At 41.8% G+C, this 13,044-nt stretch overlaps 2 protein-coding genes across 6 annotated transcripts in view; one reads left to right on the top strand and one right to left on the bottom strand.

Moving 5' to 3' along the window:
- ankib1a (ankyrin repeat and IBR domain containing 1a) overlaps positions 1-10,120 on the bottom strand; it is a 106,014-nt gene extending 95,894 nt beyond the window's left edge. For 2 of the 3 annotated variants that reach the window (XM_059972289.1, XM_059972288.1), the window contains exon 1: positions 10,009-10,119. The gene's annotated coding sequence lies outside the window, so the exon portion shown is untranslated. Of the gene's footprint in view, positions 1-10,008 lie in introns of all 3 variants that reach the window. The other variant, XM_059972291.1, reaches the window with a different exon arrangement.
- Positions 10,121-10,142: 22 nt separating this feature from the next.
- krit1 (KRIT1 ankyrin repeat containing) overlaps positions 10,143-13,044 on the top strand; it is a 47,099-nt gene continuing 44,197 nt past the window's right edge. For 2 of the 3 annotated variants that reach the window (XM_059972294.1, XM_059972292.1), the window contains exon 1: positions 10,143-10,295. The gene's annotated coding sequence lies outside the window, so the exon portion shown is untranslated. Of the gene's footprint in view, positions 10,296-10,416; positions 10,709-13,044 lie in introns of those variants that run through there. The other variant, XM_059972293.1, reaches the window with a different exon arrangement.

The following is a 13,044-nucleotide window of genomic DNA, read 5'->3' as shown; positions in this document are numbered from 1 at the left end:
TCTCAGGATCAATCAAAACAGAATGATTTTTCATTACTCTCCCCAAACCCATAAAGCCACTTTACCCAGAGAGCCATTAATTATTGATACTTAAAATTACATAAATAACTGCCTTTCGAAAATAACCAACTACTTTGATTGTGAATCATGAGAAACTTCCCCACTAAAATATATCGTAACTTGAATACATGTAGTTAAATGTGAGAGTAAAAGAACTAAAAGCAACACAAGGAAATATGTGCAATCCCCAACTAGATGTTGCCACCAGAGGGATTATCACAAATAAATTAAACAATAGCTGCCAAAATCAAATTGAAAAGAAAATGTACATAGCTATTGGAAGAACCATATACCAGTAGGTTTGAAGGATACCTATAATAGTCACATACATCAAAGCATATGGTGAAATGTGCTGTTTGTGGAAGATCAAATCAGCGAAGGTTATGGTTCCAGCACCAACATAGTATGCTCACAACTCACTAACCCTAACCTTGGAATGTGAGGGCAAATGGAAGTATCAGGAGGAATCCCACACAGTCATGAGGAACGAACAAACCTGCTTACAGGCAGAGTCAGGAATTGAACCCTATCTTACAGCTGCTGCTGTCTAGTGATGCGCTAGCCACTATGCTACCATATCATTTCTGCAATTGATTGGTTAAACTAGCAAAGCCATGATGAGCCAAATGGCCCGCTTCAGTGATACATCACAATACAATTTCAATTGTGTGTGGAGGCTGTTATCTACTCTACCAAAAGCAATTCACAAATTCCAATTTTCCTTTAAGAAAAAAACTACTGCAGAGTTATGGCAAAAAATAACTTACATCTTGGGGCAAGGAAAGAAAAAGGATCAGATGTTGGTTGTTGTTTAGTGCTATTCACAAATCCTCAGCATGAAATATGACCTCAAGAACATTCATACAAGGGCTGACAAGTGGCATTCACACCATAGAATTGCGGGGTTATAAGGATACCACAAGAGAGAATCAAACAACTTGCAACACAAAGTTCTGTTGGAACTCAGTAAGTCAGGTGGCATCTAAGGAGGGAAATAAACAGTGACACACTTCATCAGGAGTCCCGATGAAGGGACTTAGCCAAAAACATATTCTGTTCATTCCTCTCCATAGATGCTGCCTGAACTACTGAAATCCTCTAGCAATTTGTATGTGTTGTTGGAATACTACCAGCTGTAGGTTCCCTTCAAAATTGACTTCCTAACCAACAGACTACAATCAGCAAGGTTAGGCAGCAACACCTTTATCCTGACTAGTCCTTACACTGGTGCCCTGCAAACCCACGTCTACAGCCCCTTTACTCCTTATACACTCATCACTGTGCGGCTGGATTCCACTCTAACTCCATCTACAAGCTCACAGATGACATGAACGCAGAGGGCTAGATCTCATACAAGGACTAGACAGCGTACAGGTAGGAGTTACAGAATATAGTGGCATGGTATCAAGACAATAACCTTTCCCAGAATGTCAACAAAACGATTAATCGCTGACTTGAGGAAACAGAGCAGAGTATATACTTCTATATGTTTCAATGGTGTGGAAGAGGCATGGAAAATAGTCAAGAAAGGACACCAGCACCACTGCTTCTGAGGAAGACTCAAGAAATCCAGCATGTCCCTGTTGACTGTTACCAATTTTTATAAATGCACCACAGAAAACATCTCATCTGGATGTGTCACCGTTTGATATGCAATTACTATGCCAAAGAAGTGGCAGAGTTGTGGACATAGCTCAGATAATCACGCAAACAAGCCTCTCCTCCATGGATTCGCTCTATACTTCCAGATGCCTCAGGAAAGCAGTCAACACAATTAAAGATCCTACACTTCTCTGACATTCTCTCCACTTCCCCCATCCATCAGGCAGGAGATAAGTGCTTGAAAATACGCACCACCAAGCTCAAGCATAGCTTCTGCCCCATTGTTATCAAACTCTTTAATGAACCTCTGGTATGATAAAGATGAATTCTTGACCTTACAGTCTACCTCTCGTACCTTATTTTCTACCTGCACTGTACTTTCTCTGTAACTGTAACACCATTCTGTATTGTCATTGCCTTTCCCTTCGAACTACATTGATGCATTTACGTCCTGAAATGATCTGTACAGATGGCATGCCAAACTAAATTATTGCACTACATCTCAGATCTCAGTTAATGTGACAACAATCAACCAATTTACGCCCCTTCCTGACTTCAAAATACATTGCCAGTCTCTGAAATCTGCTGGAACTGAATCCTGGACCTCTTTGCAGAACAACCCTCACTAAATGTTTAAGGTAACTTACCTCATAAGTGCAATTAGGAATGGACACTAAATGCTGGCCTTGCCAGCATTGCCCAGATCCTGAAAATACCTTCCTCATATTAACTGATCAATTTTGCATAACCCCAGATCTTTGCAGACACTTTTTGGATTGTATTCAAGATCTCATTAGCAAATACAGCTTTCTAAATAGGTAAAATCCCACACAAGAAAAGAGAAATAATCAAAATCCATTTATCACTGCTATGAAATGCTGGCCAGCATATCTGAACTACTATCGTTTTGCATAGCTCAATTAAGATAAAAGGGTCACAAGTTGCAGCTTTGCTTGAAACAAAATTACTTTTATTCCAGGGATATTATGGACAACTAAGGCTATTTGTATCATCTTATCATTTTGGTACCTACTATAGGTTGATATCTTTGGATCTTATCCAAAATGTTTGGATTTTTGGACTTCAGAATATATATTGAGACAGCTTGGGATCACCACCATTTCAGACTCAGAATTCATGTGCTACCAGTAAGCATTCTTTGTCTTACACTTCTTCATCACACATAAGTACAGTTTCAAGAAAAATTTTGTGAACGCTGTGCAATTACATTAATTACTCTTAAAATAGGCCTGATCTTCATGTAAGTCACAATAGTAGACAAATACAATCTGCCTGAACTACTAATGCACAATTGTACTTTCAATGTCTTTATTGAACACATTGTTTAATCATTCATAGTCCAGGCTAGAAAAATTATGTGAACTCCAGTATTAAATAACTGGTAGAAACTCCTTTAGCAGCAATAAGCTTCACCAAATGTTTCCTGTAACTGCTGATCAGACATACACAACAGCAAGGAGGAACTTTAGACCATTTCTTCATACAAAACTGTTTCAGTTCATCAATATTTCTGGGACACCTTGGATGAACAGCCCTCTTCAGGTTGTGTCACAGCATCTCAATTGGGTTAAGGTCTGGATCCTGACTTGGCCATTCCAAAATACTAATTTTCTTCTTTTAAAAAAATTCTGTTGTTGATTTACTCTTGAGTTTTGGTTCATCGTCTTGTTGCATCATCCAATCTGTATTAAGCTTCAGGTGACAGACTGCTACCCTGAAATTCTCCTGTAATATGTCTTGATATAATTTTGACTTGTAGACTGATAGTGTCCAGAACTTAACGCAATTAAGAAGCTGGGGCATGACCTGAAGAGGGCTGTTCATACAAGGTATCCCAGAAATATCGATGAACTGAAACAGTTTTGTATGGAGGAATGGTCTAACATTCCTCCTTGCCGATGTGCAAGTCTGATCAGCAGCTACAGGAAACATTTGGTGGAGATTATTGTTGCAAAGGAGGTTCTACCAGTTAATAAACACAAGGGTTCATTCACATACTTCCTCCAGTCTGGATTGTGAATGATTAAACAGTAAATTTTATCAAGTACAGAGATATTAGTGTGCTTTCTTGTAGATATGATTTTATAAACATTGGCATTTTTCTTTTCACTCATTTTTGTAAGTTTAGTTTTTGACACACCTTATAAATACTCAAGGGTCAAGTGATTCCAGGCGTTTTCTCTATGCTCATAACAATGTATCTACCATGGAGGTTACATTCTTTTTGATCTACAGACAAAAGATTTGCATGACTTAGGGAGATAAAATGGTCTCCCATGCAGTTATTTTTCTTTCACCAACTTTTCTCAATTGCCATAGTATTAAAACCGTGGTCTTCAGCTATCTTTCTTCACTTCAGCACAGTAAAGTTGCTTTGATTCATATTTTATCATCTGAAAGAGAACAGCAGCACATTCTTTCCAGTTAATTAGAATGTAAATGTAAATTGGTGGAGATCAGGGGATAATGGTGTATTTGGCCATTCCGGAATATCAGGCTGTACAATGCCACTACCAACAGAAAAGTGTTTAGTGCCACAGGTGCTCCAGAGGCTGTCAAAATTTACTAGTGTTTTCATAACAAATTGTTTTGAAGGCTATGTCTTAGAATGCCCTGAGGATATGAAAGACACAATTTTGTTCTGTTTCAACACACTAATTTAGAGTCATGCTATCATGCCTAACATGTGTTGAGCCCATTTCTGCCTTTGCTGATAGATTTGGCTCTTTATCAAGCATTGAATCAATGTTAAAATTCCCATGTTTGTTTTAAATTCTTACAGTTTTGCACATTCATATCTAATTACCTTCAACACTGTAAACCCTCTTATATGTGCTCCATTAATTTTGGCCTGTTGATTATCTGTCTCCCCCACCTCCCACTCCCACCAACAACTGAATTCAGTCACCATAGCCAGAAGTCTAAAATTCCTTCTCTAAGCCTTCTCCTCTTGGTCTTTATAATATTCCTTTAAATCTGCCTCATGAGGTTCCTTAAAGCCTACCTAATAAGCCTTTGGAAATCTGCCAAATACACAAAACATACACAAAGCCACAGCTGTTCCCATGAATGTGGAGGTGTGATTCTTAATTATTTAGGAATAAAACCTAACTGAAACAGTATTTCTACATTTAGTTCAGAATCACCAAATAAATTGCCCATTAAATGTGATTTTGGTTGTAGCATAGACTAGGCCTCATGCTGTGAGCTCACCCTTTTCACCCAGCCAGGAGAGGAGGAGCTGGAAGCGCTGAGGTGCGGTATCCATGTTGGAAGCCCACTGGTTGGTGCAGCCCTCCAGTATTTGCTTGGTGGACGACAAAGTAGATTGCATGTGTGCATGAGGGCTTTTCCCAGATAACAATCATTCTTGCACCATCAATCAGTCTGCAGGACTTGGGCAATATCATATTTTTTAGAGACTGTACGTTTACTGCTATCTTATATGTGCTTTGCTGTGTATGACGCTTACTACTGTGCTTTTCTGCCTTGGCACTGGAGGATCACTGTTTCATTTGGCTGTATTCATAGAACAAGTCAGCACAGAGACAGGTCCTTGGCCCATGTCAAATCATTTGAACTGCCTACTCCCATCGACCTGCACTGGGACCTTAGCCCCCCACACCCATGTACCGTGTACGATGTACCAATCCAAACGTCTCTTAAATGTTGAAATCAAGCTCAAATGTACCACTTGCACTGGTAGCTTGTTCAACATTCTCACAACCCCCTGAGTGAAGAAGTTTCCCCTCATGCTCCCCTTAAACTTTCACCTTTAACCCATGACCTCTAGTTGTAGTCCAATCTGACCTCAGTGAAAAAAAGCCTGCTTCCATTTACCTTATCTATACCACTCATAATTTTGTATACCTCAATCACATCTCCCCTCAGTCTTCTATGTTCCAAAGAATAAGGTCTAACCCATTCAACCTTTCTCTATAACTGGCATCCTCAAGTCCCAGCAACATCCTTGTAAATTTTCTCTGCACTTTTTCAATCTTATTTGCATCTTTCCTGCAATTAGGTGACCAAAACTACACACAATACTTCAAATTAAGCCTCACCAATGGTTATAAAACTTCAACATAACATCCCATCTCCTGTACTTAGTAGGTATCTGTTAAGTCTCGAGAGACCATGGATTTGTGCCTTGGAAAGTTTCCAGGGCGCAGGCCTGGGCAGGGTTGTACGGGAGACTGGCAGTTGCCCATGCTGCAAGTCTCGCCTCTCCATGCCACCGATTTTGTTCAAGGGAAGGGCAAGGGCCAATACAGCTTGGCACCGGTGTCGTCGCAGAGCAATGTGTGGTTAAGTGCCTTGCTCAGGGACACAACACGCTGCCTTAGCTGAGGGTCGAACTAGTGACCTTTAGATCACTAGACCGACGCCTTAACCACTTGGCCAAGCGCCTGTACTTAATACTTTGATTTATGAAGGCCAATGTGCCAAAGGCTTTCTTTACAACCCTATCTACCAATGATGCCACTTTCAATGAATCATGGACCTGTATTCTCAGATCCCTATGTTTTACAGCACTCCTCAGTGCCCTACCGTTCACTGTGTAAGACCTAGCCTGGCTGGTCCTACCGAACTGCAATACCTTGCACTTGTCTGCATTAAATTCCACCCACCATTTTTCAGCCCATTTTAACCAGCTAGTCCAGATCCCGCTGCAAGCTCTGATAGTCTTCTTTGCTGTCAACTACACCCCCCCCATAATGTTGTTATCTGCGAATTTCCTGACCGAGCTAACCCATATTATCTACCAGATCATGATACAGATGACCAACAACAATGGACTAAATAATTTAATAAAATATAATTCAAATTCAATGTGCAACACAGGTAATCAGCAAATAGTAAACAGCCTGCTGTCCTAATGATGAGATCTTGGTGGTAATAGGGTGTTCATGGAGTTAGAGTGGGTCAAAGAGATTATGGGATGGGTGGTTGGGATGCTCAACAAAGCTTCGGGCCCTTTATATACAACACTCCCGGTAAATGAGGGGGTGAAGGGAGATCCCAGTGACCTTTGTGGATTGATACTATTCTCAGTAAGGCCTTGCAGTCCATTACCCTTTCGTACCACACAATGATGCAGCCAGACAGGACACTCTCGATGGCACTCCTCGAGAAAGTTGTTAGAATATGGGTGGGGAGCCTTGTAAACCTCAATCTCAACAGAAAGTGTAGACGCTGCTGTACCCTCTTGACTAATGAGATGTTGTGGCTCCAAGTTAGATTGTGCACTATCTGTACACCAAGGAACTCTGTGCTCTTCACCCTCTCACGGCAGAGCCATTGATGTGCAATGGAGCGTGGTCAACCTGCGACTTCCTGAAGTTCACAATCATCTCCTATGCCTTCTCCATGTTGAGACTCAAGTTGATCTCACACCATCTGACAAGCCTCTCTACCTCCTCTCTGTATGCCGACTCATCACTGTTGCTGATAATACACCACTTTGTATCATCAGCAAATTTGATGACGCTGTTTAAGCTGGATCTGACAATGCAATCATGATTCAGCAGTGGCCAGAGTACACAGCTCTGGGGGCACCAGTCCTCAGCATGATGGAGCTTGAGATGTTGCTGCCAACTCGGACTGTCTGAGGTCTTTCTGTCAAGAAGTCCAAGATCCATTTACAGAGAGGGGTGTTGAGTACCAATGAGGACAGTTTACCCACCAGATTCTGAGTAACGATCATGTCAAATGGCAAGCTGACGTCGATGTATAGTATCCTAGTATATGAAGCATTATTTTCTACATGGTACAGGATGGAGTGGAAGACTGAAGGTATGGCAACATCAGTAGACCAGTTTGAGTGTTAGGTGAAATGGAAAGAGTTCAATGTAGCTAGAAGATGGATTTTATAAGATGCATTACAAGCCGCTCAAAGCACTTCATGATTGCTGAGGTGATACAGATCATCTGGTAAAAATAATGAGCAATTTATAAATGTCATTAGATTCAAAATCAACACTTTTCTACAACTTTTAATAACTAAAGTAAACCTAGTTTGAAGGCACCTCATTTTGTACAATTTTGGTTTGCTGTTTTATTTAAAATACGTAACATATCTGGCACACTAAAGAGTCCCACACCAAATGCAAGTTTAGAAGTATTGGCTAATTTACAAGAAAATTGACTGCATTCTTGCAACACAACTTATAAAATATTAAAAAATTACAATCCCCCTTAAATTAACCATCTTTTACTATGCTTAAACTTTTTTTGAGGACATGCACAGAATTATTTCTTTCACTTACTTTCTTTCCTAGAGAAATACTATGGGTAGCAGAGAGAGCAGGCATGGAAATTGTATTTGATTGACCACCAAGTCACACAGAGAAGCTACCTCCTTGCATCTTGGAGTTTACTTATTACCATACAAGTGTGGCAAACAAACTAAAATACTCAAAAATCTGTCTAGCTGTGAAAGTGCCAAGCAAAAAGTATCAAAACTAAAGATTTCATCATTGCAACACACACAAAATGCTGGAGGAACTCAGCAGATCAGGCAGCATCAATGGAAAAGAGTACAGACAATGTTTCAGGCCGTACTCCTTCATCAGGACTGGATGGGAAAAAAGATGGGGAGTCAGTGTAAGAAGACAGGGGAGTGGTAATACCCCACCCACTTCAGCATTCCCTATTCCCATCTCCCTCTTTCACCTGATCTCCTTACCTACCCATCCCCTCCTTCTGGTGCTCCTCCCCTTTTTCTTTCTTCCATGTCCTTTGGTCCTCTCCTATTAGATTCCCCCTTCTCCAGCCCTGTATCTCTGTCACCTATTACCTTCCCAGCTTCCCCCAACCCCCAGTTTCACCCATCACCTTGCGTTTCTCCCTCCCCTCTCCCCCACCCGCCTTCTTACTCTGACTCATCTTTTTTTTTCTGAGGTTCTGAAGGGTCTCAGCCAAAAACATTGGCTTTACTCTTTTCCATAGATGCTGCCTGACCTGCGGAGTTCCTCCAGCACTTTGCGTGGAATTCCAGCATCTGCAGATTTTCTCTTGTTTGTGATTACATAACTGAATACAGTTAACATTCAACCAAGGCTATTTTGAACAATCTAATGAAATAAGAACACTGCGGCTCATGCTGAAGTCCACACCAAGAACTCAACACGTGCATAACAAATATCTATTTAAATTTATTCATAACTGATTTGCACATCCTTCCTCATCATTTTCTATACACTACTAGAGATAAGTCTTCTCTTAAATAACCCTGGCATTTGATTAGGACAGGATCGATCTGGATTGCCACCATTCTAATTACAGTGCAAGACATTATCAACTGAAATATAGTTAAAAATAGGCAAGATCTGTTAGGCATTGTAAAATAAAACATTTACTGAGAAGGTAACATCGTCAATGAAAGAATCAACAACAGTTTCTGCAAAAATAGGTGAACTCATTATTTACCAAGAATATTTCTCATGGAACATCTGACACTTTTTTTAAGATTAAAATTTTAGATTCAACCATTATACCAACTCATGGAATAGTGGCTCGGAACATAACTTCTAATCGAGATACAGTACTGCGTAAATAAAATGCCACGTTTCCCATCGTTCCCACTTCACTCTGCATTGAATGTAAATTTGCTCACTTGTTTCTACCAAAATATATTTCAAACAGACGAATGATGGACGGCTTTTTTTTTTGAAACAATAAACTCAGCGTTTCTCCTGACTAACCTCCAACGTGAACAATTCTGCAGAACAGTTTTTTGAAAGAATAAACAGTCAACGCTTCGGGCCGAGACCCTTCTTCAGGCCTGGAACGTCGAGTGTTTATTTCCATAGATCCTGTCTGCTGAGTTCCTCTAGCATTTTGTGTGTGTTGCTTTGTAATTTCCAGCATCTGCAGACTTCCTAATGTTTACAGTTTCTGAAAGAAAGTGTTGATCGCACTGCTAGTACTCAAGTACTACTACATAAGAGACTACAGATGCTTGAAGCAAACTGCTGGAAGAACCCAGCGGATCAAGCATCATCCATGCAGGCAAAGGAATGGACCATAGTACCACCTAGCGCCCTAGTACCGCCGCTGTTGCTAAGAACCAACCCATCCATCTATAGCGGCACTGTCCAACCGACGCAGCAATCGCAAGCGGAGACGGCGCACAGTAACGCCGCGAATAAACTGAGTCCCGTGCCCCAGAGAGGCCGCGATCCCCAATGGCGCCCCAACAACCGGCATTCAAGAAGCCGGAGCTCTCAGCTCGGGAAAGGTAACCGCCTCCTCTCCATGCAACTTATCACTAAGCCACCGACAAAACAGTGGCGGCGCTTGGTGGAATAGAGAGGTCGTTACCCAAGAGGCGTCGCAAGCAACCACTCCTCTCCTCCCGGCCGATTCCAGTCGGACTGCATGAAAACAAAAGCTGGCACCTCTGACCCGGAAACACTCCCCACCTTCCTCCTTTCCCCCCAACGGCGAGGTGGCAACCTCTGCCCCGGCGGTCACTGCGCATGTGCAGTACCGGATCGGAGGCGGGGGCGACGTCGCAACCGTAAAATATCGGAACTAAGTGCTTGTGGAGCCACCTACGGATGGGATAAGTGTAACTTCGTCATCTTTTTTACACTTACCGTTACCGAGTGAGTATCATGGGCGTGGTGCTTCTTCTCTTTTTGTGTCCATTGGTTTGGTGAAGTTTTTACTCGGTTCTCTGACCCCACCTCACTTCATCCTCTGGATTGAAGTGGAGATAGAAATGTTGGAAATACTCCGCATCTCAATACACGCCCGTGGAGAGAGAAACCGTTAACTTTTCAGGACGGTGACCCTTTGTCAGAAGTGGGAAGAAGCGATAGACTTGAGTCTGGTTTGTTATTGTTGCTGCAATCCTGTACTTAACGAGGCCCTTGTGGGACCTACAGACTGCCACAGGTGGAGTAGGAGGTAGTCGATGTGACAGACAGCGGGGTACTGCGTTCCTTTTGCCACTTATACTGCTTTTTTTTTGTGCCCAGCAAAGAAACCTGGCCCACCTCGTCCCATCCTGCTGCCGGTGAGAATGTTACTTTTAGAAACATAGAAAACCTACGGCGCAATACAGGCCCTTCGGTCCACGATGCTGTGCCGAGCATGTACTTGCCTTAGAAATTATATAGCCCTCTTTTTCTAAGCTCCATTTACCTATCCAGGAGTCTCAAAAAGACCCTATTGTATCCGCCTCCACCACCGTTGCCGGCAGCTCAATCCATGCACTTACCGCTCTCTGCATAAATAAACTTACCCCTGACATCGCCTCTGTACCTACTTCTAAGCGCCTTAACATTGTGCCCTCTCATGTTAGCCATTTCAGCCCTAGGAAAATGCCCCCAACTATCCACACGATCAATGCCTCTCATCATCTTGTACACCTTTATCAGAGTCTTTGTTTAGTACTTTGGGAACATCCAGGAAGCCTTTTCTCAACTCTCCTGCTAATCCTGAGTTTGGAGCAAAGTTTTTTTTTTATTTCAGCAGTCCTGTGTTAGGTTTAAGAAGCAAGTATTGTTCTGGGAGTGGACACTGATTTTTGGTTCATTTAGCATAAAAGATTTGTAGGATTTTGTGAAGACTGCATTGGTAGGACCTCTCTGGTGCTTTGGGATGCCAGACTCTGAATTGGGGATCAGTGCAGTCTGTAGTCCCTGCTTCACAACATATACCCTGTGTAGTCAGAGCGAGCACCATCCCCTAGTCCCAAGTCATGGTGGGTGCTAAAACAAGACATTACAAAGATGTGTGTGTGCTGCCTGTGCCATGACAGGCACTGATGGTCAGTTAAGCAGTCACTGCCAAATTTACCCAATTCTCTCCTCCAACTTGCACCCATGACTTTAGTGTCAACAGAAGTATTGCCTCAGCAAGATCAGTGCCAAAGCTTAACAAACTTGTCTTTTTTTTAGAAACTAATCCCTTGAACAACCTGTTAAATTTGAGTTTACAGGAGCCTCTATGGTTTAAGGACTGCCCTGGAGTCAACTGTAATTTGCACCTTTGAAGAGACCTGTGGTTTCTCTAACAGGCAGAAAATGGAATGATTTGATGAATGATGAGGAGAACAAGGAGCTAATTAATTGCAAACATAATGTGAATTGGAGGGTCAATCAAAGGGAAATCAATGTAATCCATTGAGGTTGAGGAATGGGATGAAGGGTAGAAAGGGTGTCTATGCCTATTAAGAGAAACATTTTGAAGTCTAAGTCAACTGCAGCACTTTTCAGGACATGATTACATGTGACTCCATTCCACAGAAACTTGTTCTGTTCAGCCTTGCTACACCATATCAATGAGAAATCCTTAGCCATCTCAATGGGTGTATATGGTGCTGAAATCCTGATTGCTGTTATTGAACTTCAATCATAATGCCATTGCCTCAATTCCACATCTGTAAAGGCAAGGATATTCTAGGGAATCTCTATCAATCATAATTGTTGCCAAGAAAGACGACCAGTTCAATTATCCTAACTAGAGTACCTACCTGTTGTCTGCCACAGGAAAAGTTGTTATATTAACAGAGTTTTCCTCAACTGCCAGTGACCTAATAAATGCTCTCTGAATCTTTTGATTTTGTTCATACCCAGTAGAAGCAGGCATGGTCTTCACTGCACAATAACTCTTAGCAAAGATACGCAGAGCAGCAATAATCACTCTATCTGGCATCTTGATATCACTAATGACCTTGTCGTCATCAGTCAAGAGGAAACATTTTCTAAAATTTGGTTGCTTACCAAATTTGTCTTGATCTTGCACTTCACTTCTGAACAGCCTTAAACTTGTATTAAATAATGGGTCTACAACAGAACCATTCAGTGAATTCCAGTATCAAACCAAGCTGTATTACCCTAATGTTTTTCTCACTTTCTTGCACAGTCTTTTTATGCTCCTGTTTGTTACTCATGGGCATGTGGCATAAAATAATCCAAAGAATACTTGCAATACACACAAAATGCTGGTGGAATGCAGCAGGCCTGGCAGCATCTATAGGAAGAAGCACAGTCGATGTTTCGGGCTGAGACCCTTCGTCAAGACTCTTAAAACAAGACGGTTGATGTCCTGTCGGCAGTTAGCAATAAAGAGATCCAGAGTGGGGTGTCCATGAAGATGATGAGGGTTGAAAGAATACTTGCTGTCTTTTGGGGTCCTGCTGCTTAGGACTATGCACTCTGGCTTTTCAGACTTGAATTACTGGTACTTCTCAGTGAGCCTTAGCACCAGGGAGAAAATATGCCATCATCAAGCCTTTTTTGCAGCCTCAGAAATGTCTGACTGCTTGCCTGCACATAGAATCTCCAGTGCATTTAGCTGTCTTTTCTCATCTTTTTCTGTGCAGTTTTGACAACCATTGTGCTATGG

The sequence above is a fragment of the Hypanus sabinus genome, chromosome 6 (genome assembly GCF_030144855.1).
Source record: "Hypanus sabinus isolate sHypSab1 chromosome 6, sHypSab1.hap1, whole genome shotgun sequence".
Lineage (NCBI taxonomy): Eukaryota > Metazoa > Chordata > Chondrichthyes > Myliobatiformes > Dasyatidae > Hypanus > Hypanus sabinus.
This window is presented reverse-complemented; position numbering and strand designations above follow the sequence as displayed.